Source organism: Chanodichthys erythropterus, chromosome 3 (genome assembly GCF_024489055.1).
Source record: "Chanodichthys erythropterus isolate Z2021 chromosome 3, ASM2448905v1, whole genome shotgun sequence".
NCBI lineage: Eukaryota > Metazoa > Chordata > Actinopteri > Cypriniformes > Xenocyprididae > Chanodichthys > Chanodichthys erythropterus.
Window position 1 is genome coordinate 43,575,051 of NC_090223.1, and position 12,414 is coordinate 43,587,464.

The window sequence follows — 12,414 nt, forward strand, 5'->3', positions numbered from 1 at the left end:
GAACTTGATACTCTGCATTCTGGTCCTCTGACATCATTAGTCCAGTGTAGACACAATATCCGGCTCGAAGGACCAAAATTATTATGAAGATTTGGGTAAGGACTGTATTTGTGCTGGAGTAGGTGGATTTGTATCCGCACTGGTGTGTCGGCAAGAACACATAAGACACAGTTGAACCAGAGTTTGAGGTTTACTGATGATTCATTTCAAGCAGTAACAGGAAGTGGTAACAGTGAGTGGTCTGAAAATATTAAAGAATAACAATAAGTATTAGATATACAGCTAAATCAATAACATTCACATGTCATAGGCAATCCAGGTTACATTATTAAAGTTATTGCAGTACTTAATCTGTCCACAAGATGGCATCGCGAGCTCACACATGGAAATATGAAAGACGCCATTTTAACATGTCATTACAGGCAGTAACGGCAGATAAAGAAACTAAAAATAACGTAATATATACAAATATGAGCAAATAGCAATATAAATCGCAATCCAGAGATATTACTCACACTATAATGGCACTCAGAAATTAGTTATATATAACATAACAAATGAACTTTGGCGCTTAGGCGCTAATGCGGACTGCCGCGATGGCGGACAAATGAGCCCATGGTTAATCAATAAAGTACACAAATCTGCCTACATACACATCAATAAGTGTACCGGATAATAGGAAACAAACAACGTACTTTCTGGTCATTAACTCGCTCACATAAGTTAACTGCTCAAGGAAAGGATGCAGCAGAGCATTCACAGCTCATCTCTTACTGACTGCGAGGCACTGACCGACGTCATTCAGTAAACTGCGCTCTGATTGGTTGAATACTTCTTAACAGTAGTAATTAAATATTTGTTTAGTTCCCACCAAAGCTCGCGCTATATTGCTGTAGATCATTAAACTGTTACACTGCCTCAGAAGTCTGTCCGAAATCAATTTCGTGAGGTACCTTCATGCACAAACGCTGCCGTACAAGTCATTCTCTTATAAGACAATGAGGCAGCAAGACAGCTACCTAGGTTTTCGGACGCAGCCATTGTCTTCCCCATGTTCCCTTGTCGTGTATTGTAAATGTAACCCGATATCGGTGAGTCATTTAGTCAAGTCTGGTCAAGTCACGTCTTTGTTTTTGATAACTATTTCCGTTACAATGTAAGTCGTTTTTTTTTTTTTTTGGCGCACCAGAAATATTCTCGTCGCTTTATAATATTAATATTGAACCACCACTCATATGTAATAAATGACAGAATTTTCATTTTTGGGTGAACTAACCCTTTAAGTACATCCTGTCACCATTTAAACTCCCTTGTAAATCATCTTTTCACTGTTAAAATCCCCACATTTAATTTAATTTCTTACCATATCAGAGAGAAATGTAGTAGCACATTAATCTGCCAGTCATGGGTCTTTCATGCAGAGAACTCTTCTCATGTGTTTGCATAAAGACGCATTTAAAGGTTAATGACCAAACGCATCTTCATAAAAGTACACAATGCTGTTGCAGATTAAATATAATGTGGATAACATTGAAGAAATATCTTTTCATTAGGTTAGATAAAACTTTATAAAACGGATAAGCTATGGCCCTTGATTCTGATTGGTCGAGTTTGAAGCCGTAGTAAAAGTCCTGAGTCACATTTCTCCCTCCATCAAAGCTCTCAGATTTCATATGTGCCTTTGCCCATTTTACCACCAAGTAACATGCACACTTTTGAATTAATATGTGCAAATGAGATTTTATGGAGCCTATATTATACTGACAAAAGCACTCTTCAAAACATTTCCATTTGTGTTTCACAAAATAGAGAAGTTTGGAACGACATGAGGATGAGTAAATGATGTCTTTCCTCTCAAGTAATATTTTGGATAAAATTTTACTTGAGGAACGACATCATCCTTGGCATTAAGAAACCAACATAACTGCAAGCCCAAGGCTTTGATTAATATTTACCAATGGACTATGAAACATAGCCTAAATAGATATTCAATTTTGCAGTGCTTGCTTAACTTTCAATAATATATAGCCTTGACTAATAAATTTAAATCCATGCATAGCACTGTTATTAACTTTCAGACCTGGAAACTCCACACTTCAGCTTGTGAAAACAATATGCTTTCATCTGCCGTAGCTGAATGCAAATATTGCCTATTCATAACCGACTGTCATTGTTATACATTTACAGTGTGGATAATAAACGTGAACTTCTGCTCTTTTCCAAGTTTTAATGCAGTTGTAAAATTATCTGTTCCCTTTTACTAGGTGATAAAGTTCTTGACAATGCCATCTGATCTTGTTACAGGTGTGGGAGTTTTTTTGGCATCCAGAGTCTGCTCAATTTTCACTGGGCTGCTTCTGAGCGATGAATTTCCTGACCCATACGACACGGTGTAGTGGTTCCACTGCATTCGTCAGCACCAGGTCTATTAAAGCCGGGCTCCTTCTTACTCAAGGGACACGCTTTGAGCTATATTTGTTCACAGAAACACAACACTGAGCTTTGATAGCATCTCAGGGTGCTTTGGTTTACTTTCTGTACTTTCACTGTGATTTTTACTGCTCTAGTTCTACATTGTATTACAATTAAAGGGTTAGTTCCCCCAAAAATGAAAATTCTGTCATCATTTACTCACCTTCATGTTGTTCCAAACCCGTAAGTCTTTCCTTCATCTTTGGAACACAAATGAAGATCTTTTTGATGAAATCTGAGAGCTTTCTGTCCCTCCATAGACAGCTATGCTACTGAAACTTTGACGCTTCAAAAAGTTCATAAAGAGATCATAAAACTAATCCAAATGAATTAAGTGGTTTAGTCCAAATTTTCTGAAGAGACATGATTTTGTGATGAAAAAACTGAATTTAGGCTTTTACTCATAAATAAACATTGATCAGTGAAGCAAACCAAACCTACTTGGCGTGCGAGAACAAACCTCTTCCAGAATCTCAAATGTGTGGCGTAACACACGAGAATGAACCTCATTGGTTCTTGCATGTCAAGAACTTGTGGCATTTACCACAACTGTTGTGTGAATGATTATATGTGAGTAAAAGCCTAAACTGAATCTGTTCATCATATAAAGTGATCATGTCTCTTCAGAAAATTTGGACTAAACCACTCGATTCATATGGATTAGTCTTACAACCTCTTTATGAACCTTTTGAAGCGTTAAAGTTTCAGTTGCGTAGACTGTCTATGGAGTGACAGAAATCTCTCAGATTTCATCAAAAAGATCATGATTTGTGTTCCAAAGATGAACGAAAGTCTTACGGTGTGGAATGACATGAGGGTGAGTATGACAGAAGTTTAATTTTTGGTTGAACTAACCCTTTAAAAGCAAGGCTGTAAACATGTCTTGAACATTGGGTCAGACCAAACCATTTATTCCATATAAAATGCTGAAAAAGGCTCAGTTAATGTTTCTTGTCTCTTAACATCAATTACAACTTAAAATACTTAAATTACACAAACGTTACTTTTCGTGAGTTGTAAAGATAGAATTTATGCTCAGCCTCTTTGATTTGATTGGCCATCTCAAAAAATTTTGGCTTTGGTGGGCGCTGTTAGACATTGACGAGTGCAGTTTTGTCATCCTAACAAGAATATAAATATTGAGGAGGAATATTTGGCCATATCTGAATATTTAGGGGGGCGTGTCCCCTCCCCTCCTCCCTCAATGGTACTGCCCTGATTAAATGGCAACTGTATGTTATGACTGGTAATGGGTAAAAGTTAACAAATGACTGTGATGGGTAAACATTGTACAGTTGAATCATTTAAAGGTGCCTTAGAATCAAAAATTGAATTTATATTGGCATAGTTAAATAACAAGAGTTCAGTACATGGAAAAGACATGCATTGAGTTTCAAACCCCATTGTTTCCTCCTTCTTATATAAATCTCATTTGTTTAAAAGACTTCCGGAAAACACGCGGATCTCAACATAACACCGACTGTTACGTAACATCATTAATATGTATGACCCCAATATTTGCATATATGCCAGCCCATGTTCAAGGCATTACACAAGGGCAGCCAGTATTAACGTCTGGATCACAGACAAGGTAAGCCAGCAAGGACAACAGCGAAAAATGGCAGATGGAGCAACAATAACATGAAGACATGATCCATGATAGCATGATATTTTTAGTGATATTTGTAAATTGTCTTTCTAAATGTTTTATTAGCATGTTGCTAATGTACTGTTAAATGTGGTTAAAGTTACCATCGTTTATTACCGTATTCACAGAGACAAAGAGCCGTCGCTATTTTCATTTTTAAACACTTGCAGTCTGTATAATTCATAAACACAACTTCATTCTTTATAAATCTCTCCAACAGTGTAGCATTAGCCGTTAGCCACAGAGCATAGCCTCAAACTACAGAATCAAACATAAACATCCAAATAAATACTTTACTCACATAATTCGAAGCATGCATACAGCATGAATGACGAACATCTTGTAAAGATCCATTTGAGGTTTATATTAGCTGTGTGAACTTTGTAAATGCGCTGTAATATAGTCGACAGCTCATGTGGCAGGGAGCACGCCATTTAAAGGGGCGGCGCTGCCAAAATCAGTGTATAGTTAATGATGCCCCAAAATAGGCAGTTAAAAAAATTAATAAAAAAAATCTATGGGGTATTTTGAGCTGAAACTTCAGACACATTCAGGAGACACCTTAGACTTATATTACATCTCGTGAAAAAGCATTCTTGGGCACCTTTAATATAGTATATATTAATAAAGTAAACAATTTAAACTGACAAAAAAAAAAAAAAAAAAACATTAAATTTTATTTCTATTATAGGACTTTAAATTTAATTTTAATTGTTAATTTTTTTGTGTATACTGTACTGCTGTCACATAAGGATTCAATCACTAGTATTTTAGGATATAACATTAAAAAAAAATGCTCGATGAAAACGGCAAGATGCAGATTAAATTCTAAAAATCTACACGAAAAAAATGATCTATCTTATAAAAGACATGCGCATGGAAACATATTTACCACATAAAGCCCTCAATGTGCAAAAAAACACAAAAACAAAACAAAACAAAACCTTCACTGTACTGGACTCATTGGAATCATCATAAGGAGTTGGTTGTAACATTTTTAATGAACTGTTACAGCTGTCCCCACCACAGGCAGCCATAACATAGCTAACTGTTTTAACATGTGGGTTTGAAGTTAGCATAAATAGAGAAACAGCTACTTCAGGTTATCTTGATTAAAAAAACAAACAAAAACAAAAAACCTTTCTTTCCTGAAAATCTTTTTGTTTGTTTGTTTGTTTGTTTTTTAAATCTACAATGTTGCTCACAGACACATGCCACTTCTTCTGTGAGTTCAAAAAGGAGATGTAGTGTATGATATTACTGACATCACCACAGCTCTCTTCTGTTCTGAGTTGTCAACACTTGAAACTGACAGTAACAACTGACCCCGTATTACAACACTCCCCGCTCTCCCCCTATATATAACGAGTTTGCTACAAAAGCACTGCAAACACCCCTTAGCTAACACCTCTGCAGGTTGCACTGACTGACAGCTTCTGGAATTATAAAGGTCGCTTTCTGTGTAATTCGTTCATTTGTTTTGAATCAGTGGTTCAGAGCGCATATCAAACTGCCAAAGTCACGTAAACTACTGAAGTTTCAAAACGCTTATGATGTAACCAATCCTCGTTTACTGAAATCATATGATTTTTGGCGCTCTGAACCACTGATTAGATTTGTAAAGATTCAAAGCTTCAATATTTTGAAATTAGATATTGATGAATACAGTTGTTTTTTTGTTATTTTTGGAGCACAAAAAGTATTCTCATCACTTTATAACATTAAGGTTGAATCACTGTAGTAACATGAACTGATTTAAATATGTTTTTAGTAGCTTTTTGGGCACTGAAATAGGGAGTGTTATCTTGCTGGCGATGCAGGCCTCACTGAGCCATCAGATTTGATCAAAAATATCTTAATTTGTGTTCTGAAGATGAACGAAAGTCTTATGGGTGTGGAACAACATGAGGGTGAGTAATTAATGACAGAATTTAAATTTTTGCATGAACTAAACTTTTGCATGTGCGTGTCAACTTACAGACACTTATTCCAACGTTCCCAATAGCTTCGAGTCTTTATCGCAAATGGTTTATTGGCAAATTAGGTAAGTCTGATAACTGCATTAAAATATAAAAACAACATTAAAGGTGCCATTGAATTGAAAATTGAATTTACCTCGGCATAGGTTACCATCGTTTCTTACTGTATTCATGGAGACAAGAGCCGTCGCTATTTTCATTTTTTCAAACACTTGCAGTCTGTATAATTCATAAACACAACTTCATTCTTTATAAATCTCTCCAACAGTGTAGCATTAGCTTTAGCCACGCAGCATAGCCTCAAACTCATTCAGAATCAAATGTAAACATCCAAATAAGCACTGTACTTATGCGATTAGATATGCTGCATGACGAACACTTTGTAAAGAACCATTTTGAGGGTTATATTAGCTGTGTGAACTTTGTTTATGCAGTGATAGAGTCGAGAGCTCGGGAGAGTGCGCGATTTAAAGGGGCCACAGCCTGCATTTCTAATGATGCCTCAAAATAGGCAATTAAAAAAATTAATTAAAAAAAAAATCTATGGGGTATTTTGAGCTGCAACTTCACAGACATTCAGGGGACACCTTAGACTTATATTACATCTTGTAAAAAAAACGTTCGATGGCACCTTTAAAAAGTCAACCATTGATGGTTTTGTGTCGATGTACAGCGAGTACAGAATGACAGCTAACAGTTCACCGGAAATGCCCAAGCTAGCTTAATGAAAACCAGGAAGTAACCATGCATATGGTTAATTACAAGACACAGCCAATCACAACAGCCTTCACTGTTTCGCACACTATCTCACACTTTTTTAAATACCGTTTCTGAACAATGTGAAAATAAGAACACAAACCTTGTATTTTCATGACATCGGATGCTTTCATCGTTCTTCTTGTGGAATCTTGTCATTTCTGATTCTAAAATTCCCATAATCAAAAAATCACGCCTTCTTCCATGTTTGAATGTTTATTATTCTACATGAGTAGCAGTGCTTTGGCCCAATAAGCTCTCACTGTGGGCGGGGCAACTGGAACTGTATCACAAAAAATATATAATATTTACATTAACTGGTGATGTATTTTATCAATTCTGAAAATGCCCTGTAACTATCTTATGAATTCTGAGAATTTTTACAGAGAGGTTCAAAAATGGTACGGATAGTGAAAAACAAATTAGGCTTAGCTTCATCATGTCAGCCACATGGTGTGTAAAATGCACTATGACAGTCTATCATCACATTATCTTGGTTTATTTTAGAGCCTTTAGAGACTGTATGTGTCTGTTCCCTCATCTTAAATTGATGTATTAATATTAATTTCACTGATAATCAGCCATGTCTTTGATTCAAATAACAGTGGGCCGGCTTGTATGGATACAAATGAACAGCTTAAACATGAATGAATGGCTTCAAAAGCGAGGATGATGATTCATCTTTCCTCTGTTCTTCAGAATAAGATCCCGCTTAAGTTTCATATCCCCTCGTTAGATAAATCAATTGTATTTAAGTAATGTGATAATACAGAACTGGCTGGCTTTACCCGCACTGTGTGAGTAGATTATAACAATGAATGGGATGAGGACATGTCTGCCTTTTGTGAGACTAAAATCACATTAGGAGTGAAGGACATGACCTTCCCATAACTCTCTCCATCTGGTCTAATGCACTAAACACAAGTGGATGTATAAGAGGGGTTCTGTTTGAATGAGTTGCACTCAGATCAAGATGATGCTTAATGAGAAATATCTCTACTAATAACATCTAATAATTTACAAATTTTTCTCATTGATTGCACTTAATTGTGATGGTATCCTACTGTTTAAGGGTTCGTCCACACAAGGTACATTCTTGCATCTATATGCTTTTTTCCGATTGTTTTCAATCTCAACATACACTAGATGTCTTTGACATTTAATTATATATACACCGATCAGGCATAACATTATGACCACCTTCCTAATATTGTGTTGGTCCCCCTTTTGCTACCAAAACAGCGCTGACCCGTTGGGGCATGGACTCCTCTTGACCCCTGAAGGTGTGCCGTGGTATCTGCACCAAGATGTTAGCAGAAGATCCTTTAAGCCCTGTAAGTTGCGAGGTGGAGCCTCCATGGATCGGACTTGTTTGTTCAGCACATCCCACAGATGCTCGATTGCATTGAGATCTGGGGAATATGGAGGTCAAGTCAACACCTCAAACTCGTTGTTGTGCTCCTCAAATCATTCCTGAACCATTTTTGCTTTGTGGCAGGAGCATTATCCTGCTGAAAGAGGCCACAGCCACCAGGGAATACCGTTTCCATGGAAGGGTGTACATGATCTGCAATAATGCTTAGGTAGGTGGTGTGTGTCAAAGTAACATCCACATGGATGGCAGGACCCAAGGTTTCCCAGCAGAACATTGCCCAAAGCATCACTCTACCTCTTCCATTGCTCTGTGGTCCAGTTCTGATGCTCACGTGGTGCTTTCGGCAGGGGTCAGCATGGGCACCCTGACTGGTCTGCAGCTATGCAGCCCCATACGCAACAAACTGTGATGCACTGTGTATTCTGACACCTTTCTATCAGAACCAGCAGTAACTTCTTGAGCAATTTGAGCTACAGTAGCTCGTCTGTTGGATCAGACCACACAGGCCTTGTCCACCCATGACCCTGTCACCGGTTCACCACTGTTCCTTGGACCACTTTTGATAGACACTGACCACTGCAGACCGGGAACACCCCACAAGAGCTGCAGTTTTGGAGATGCTCTGACAGTCGTCTAGCCATCACAATTTGGCCCTCATCAAACTCACTCAAATCCTTATGCTTGCCCATTTTTCCTGCTTCTAACACATCAACTTTGAAGACAAAATGTTCACTTGCTGCCTAATATATCCCACCCACTAACAAGTGTTGAGATGAAGAGATAATCAGTGTTATTCACTTCACCTGTCAGTGCTCATAATGTTATGCCTGATTGGTGTAGATATACAGTAGTCAACATTTGAAGTGGATCAAAACCTTCATCAAAGTTGTCCTAAAACCTTCTTCTTAGGACAACTTTGATGAACTTTTTTGATCCACTTCAAATGTTGACTACTAAATATATATATATATATATCTGTCTCTTATTCTCACCAAAAATTGTAAAAACAATTTAATAATAAAAAAATGTTTTATACTTTAATGAATTTTAAAATTTTATGTTTTTCTGATGTCAAAGCTGAATTTTCAGCATCATTACTCCAGTCTTCAGTGTCACATGATCCTTCAGAAATCATTCTAATATGATGATTTGCTGCTTAAGGAACATTATTATTAATGTTGAAAACATTTGTGCTGCTTAATATTTTTGTGGAAACCATAACACATTGTTTCAGAATTCTTTGATGAATGGAAAGTTCAAAAGAACAGCATTTATGTGAAACAGAAACATTTAATCAGTTTAATTCATCCAATCTTTTGAACAATATACACAGTATATTTTTGTGTCTGTATGTATATTTATATATAACAGAGTAAGGAGTTATGTTGCCTTGACAACTCTTTGCTCATGAGGTTGTTTTAGGTCATGTATTATAGTTAGCTCAGCAGGGACACAATTAAATTGTCAAAATAATTATGTGGGGGCAGTTGTGGGCTAATGGATAGAGTTGGATTTGTAACGTGAAGGTCGCGGGTTCGAATCTCAGTACCGGCAGGAAATGTAGGTGGGGGGAGTGAATGAACAGCGCTCTCTTCCACTCTCATTACCCACAACTGAGGTGTCCTTGAGCAAAGCACCTAACCCCCAATCGTTCCCCGGGCACCGCAGCAAAAACGTCTGCCCACTGCTCCGGGTGTGTGTGTTTGCATTCAGTACTCACTGCTGTGTGTGTGCACTTAATGCAGAACACAATTTCCGAGTATGAGACACTATACTTGGCTACATGTAAACAAAGAAAAAACCTAAAAAGGTCTAAAAGGACAAATTTGCCAATGCCAATCTTTGCCTTCAGGTCACGTTTCTGAGAATCGTACATGACTCTAATGAGCACAGCTCATTCCACATCTCACCCATGCAGTCTCATTTCTGCACAAGAAGGCAAACACAATGCTTTCCACTGCCATCAATAACTAGTCCATTTGTTATACCATTTTTAGGCCTATTGTTGCTTTTGCTCAGCGGTTGGGCACGGAAATGGATTCATGGTCAAACCGCTGTTATTAATGAACTTGACTGAGCGGAGCTGGCGGATGAAAATGAGAACGAGTGAATGAAGATGAAAATTGCTTTCAGAAACTTCATAAAACCTCCCCATTGATAGGTGCCTTCTTTCAGCTCTGTGATTAGAAGAATTACCTGAATGTGCATTGGGCCTAATTAAATATTTATGAAGCACAGACACATGCCAGGGTGTATGAATTCATTTCGCCCATGTTTGTGTCCAAATTAATCATTAGATCAGATAAGACATTCGATTTGATTGCATTAATAATTTATATTTGACCAACAGGGCTTGAGAATGAAAGAAGGCTGACAGAAGAAGAGTCTAAGTTGACCAGAATGAGGCTTTAAACTGATCAGAGATGTTGCATCGAGGCTGGTGTTCATCGATTTACCCACTTCTGAGGAAATTGATGGACTCGTTCAGAGCCAGGGTCCATTATGGCTCTCAGTAATGGAGACTTTTTTTGAAAACAATTTATTATTTTTTAAGTTACGATCAAAACAAATAAGATTACAGCATAAACCCTTGATATTTGGAAAGCTTTAATGGTTTTGCCTCACCATCTGGATTCACCAAGGACAGCAGAGAAAGCAGAAATATCACATTTTGTCCTAACTCTATTTGCTATGAAAACAGTAACATTAATCCTCTGTTGCATGGTGTCTACCACACTGTAAACCCGGATAAGTAGAATCTACTTAAAAAAACCGAGGTAACTCGTTGCCTTAAATTTTTAAGTAATGTTAACTTAATAATTTGAGTTAATTTAACTTAAAATGTTTTGTAATATTAATTACTTTGTAGTTATTATACATAGTATATTTAAGTTCAATGTACTAAGCAAGTTAACTTGCCACCAATCAAAATGCATCCATGCCTCCCATCATGCATTGCTGCATGAATAAATTATGAGCTGAATTGTTTTAGTAATTTTCTTTATTCTCACTATTTAAGTTTTGCTGTTTTTCTGTGACTTTTTAGTAGCTTGTTTTCTAATGTTCAGAGTTGAACTGTTCATCAGAATATGTTGCTTATCAGAGATTGAGCTCTAAATGAGTTCAGTGATTCAGAAATAATGATTATGTGAAAACATAATCAACACCACCTGATCATCTTATAACTTTCCTTGTCTGATTAGTTTTAATGCAGTTAAAACTGCCCAAACTAAATTTAATATTAAAAAGTCAAGGGTCAAGAGCTCAACTAAAACAAACCCTGATCTCAATGGTGGTAACTTAAAAAATGAGCATTTCTCATTTGGTGAAAAACTACAGTATAAAAAGGTAAATGTTTGGAAAAAATGTCTGTAGAACAGCCAAAACAAATGTTCCAACTGTTGATCAACAGCTCCTTGAATTCACACACACAAAATGGCGTCATTACCTGCCACGAACCAGTGTGTAGGAGGCGTGGCCAGGAGAAAAACTTCATAATTTAAGTGCATTTAACTTACATTTATTAACACATTCAAATACACCCACAAATTAGTAGAATATACTCATATTTTATAAGTAAAGCAACCAAACTTAAATATTTTAAGTATATTGTAGTTATATTTTTAAGTTAATATAAAATCCGGGCTAAGAGTGCACCACGTAGGATTTTTAACAATTCATTGAGCATTGCAAAGAGAATTTCTATTCCCTATAAAGACATTGGATTTAAATTTGTACATTAGCGTGCAAAGGACGACAAAGAGAAGAGATAGGACAACATGGCGAGAAAGAGGGTGAATAGAAACAAAAATGAATTCATCAAACTGCTCTTCTTGTTAGCTGATCGAAAAATAGGAGTGCATCATAGTAGAAAGTATGCATACTTATGTTCCTCAATGATATTAGTATTCAGGAACCGTATGTAAACCAAAACCCTGCAATATTAAGTACTGTGCTTATTTTTTCAGCATTGTCTGTTGGCCAAAGGTACTCACCTGCTTCATGAGCTTGTTTTCTTTCATTCAGTGATTCAGAGAACTTCTCAGAAAAGGTAATCAACTATTTTTCTAATGTGCTTTTAAACAGTACTTTATGTTCAATCTATGTGGGCCTCCCATCTCTTGTAAACATCTAAAGTAAACATTCAGTTTCACCTGACATATAGTGCATTAATAGGTACTCTA